Raw genomic sequence first — 2,037 nt, forward strand, 5'->3', positions numbered from 1 at the left:
CACCATGCCCGGCTAATTTTTTCTATGTATTTTTAGTTGTCCAGCTAATTTTTATTTTTAGTAGAGATGGGGTCTCGCTCTTGCTCAGGCTGGTCTCGAACTCCTGACCTTGAGCGATCCTCGGCCTCCCAGAGTGCTGGGATTACAGGTGTGAGCTTCCGCGCCCGGCCCGTACAGAGTACTTTCACTGCCCTAAAAGTCCCCTGTGCTTTGCCTTTTCATCCCTCCTGCCCTTTCTCTGAACCCCTGGTGGCCCCTGATCTTTTTACCGCGTCCACAGTTTGGGTGACAATCACGTGTGTGGGTCCTCGGGTGTGCCACATGCACCGCGCTGGCGGGGGCGCTGACAGGGGGAAGCGAGAGGCGTGTTGGGCAGGAGCACATGGGATTTCTCTAGACCGTCCTCTCAATTTTGTTGTGAAACTAAAACTGCCCTAAAAAAGGGTCTCTTTAAAAAATGACAAAATTGAGACTTTGAGAGGTTAACTGACTTGACCAAGGTCACACAGCTGGTTCCCAGCAGGCCCCGATGCAAACCCAGGGGCCTCACTGTCGCGAGCGTCAGGCACCGCACAGAGCTCCCCCACATCCCAGGACAGCAAGAAGAAATGAAGACATACTTAACGAGCGGGACGTGCTACTCTTCTAGAAATGGAGTTGGGGATCCCCTCAAAGTCCAAAGGAACCATCTGATCACGAGAGGGGCAGCGAAGTGGGGTGACATGGCATCCGCCCTGACATTTATGCCCTGGGCTCTGTCTGGCAGTCTCCCCTCACTCCCTCCCGCCCCGCTTGCCACAGCTGCTGCGCCTCATTCACGCTGCGCTCTGGGCTTGGAAGACTCTCCTCCGTCTTCAGCTGCCGTCCGTCCCTGAAGGCGAAGGGTCCCATTCATCACCTCACCTACAGGCTTTCCCTGGGCAGAAAGAATCCTTCCTTCCCACCTCTGAACACTGAGAACTTGCAAATAATCCTGCCACTTACTAGCCCTCCAACTAGATATGAGATCCACCATAGCAAAATTAGGTCTGAATCGACTTTGTATTTCCAGAAACAAACCCATGACGGGGTACAGAGTATGAGTTCTGCTCAAAAAACGTAGACAGAACAGATCTAACATTTCTTTTCTCCAGAGTACAGCTGGAGACTGGAAAACATCATAAGGCAAAAACAAATATGGCTTCTACAATGACGCAATTGGTAGGATAAATTGATGTTGTAGATTTAAGAATTCTGGTAGGACACAAACTATGCATCACTGATATACAAACATTCTTTTCCCATACTTTAGAAAAATGATTGTCAATAGTATTATAATTTGTCATTGTTCTGAAACTGTCAGTAACCATTTAGATTGACTGTAATATAATAGTAATAATAATCACGGCAATCATTTGCTTTAAGAATAGAAAATGACATAAAATATGCAAAGTATATAAAGAACAGTTTGGTCCTAGCTCATGGGTGCTCAAATTGAGTCAGTTTGGAAGGTTGTAAGAGCATGAATTATGAGGAGGTAGAAGGCACAGGTTAAATAATATATCATTTAAACAGAAATCTATAGGAAATCTATTATAATAAACTCTGGTTTTAGATTTTTGATCACATAGGAATAAGAGAAAAAAAATAGTTATTGTTCATAGAACTTGCTGCCTCTAAACCAAGAATTACATTAAATTGTGCTAAAGCAAAAAACTGAATAATAAACTACTTTCAAGCTTCAAGTAACCAGTTGTTTGCTTTTCAGGATTTAAAGAGATAAAGTGAACTTCAACACGTTGAACAAAGGCAGTTAAGCTGTTTTTCCCTAGCACATGTACAACCCTAAATGATATATTATTAGGTTTTAGGTTACTGAAAGGTTTTAGGTCAAAAAAACTTATTTTTTTTAAAGCATCTTTTGCTACATTTTATAGGTTCTTGCAAATTGTATTTTCCCCAAACATGAATACAATATTTGATCTTTTCATTTATTTTACTTTATAAGGAATGATGGAAACATAAATCTGCCCATAAACATAACCTAAAATGTGACTA

This window comes from Propithecus coquereli, unplaced genomic scaffold (genome assembly GCF_000956105.1).
Source record: "Propithecus coquereli isolate 6110/MARCELLA unplaced genomic scaffold, Pcoq_1.0 Scaffold213, whole genome shotgun sequence".
In the NCBI taxonomy this organism is placed as follows: domain Eukaryota; kingdom Metazoa; phylum Chordata; class Mammalia; order Primates; family Indriidae; genus Propithecus; species Propithecus coquereli.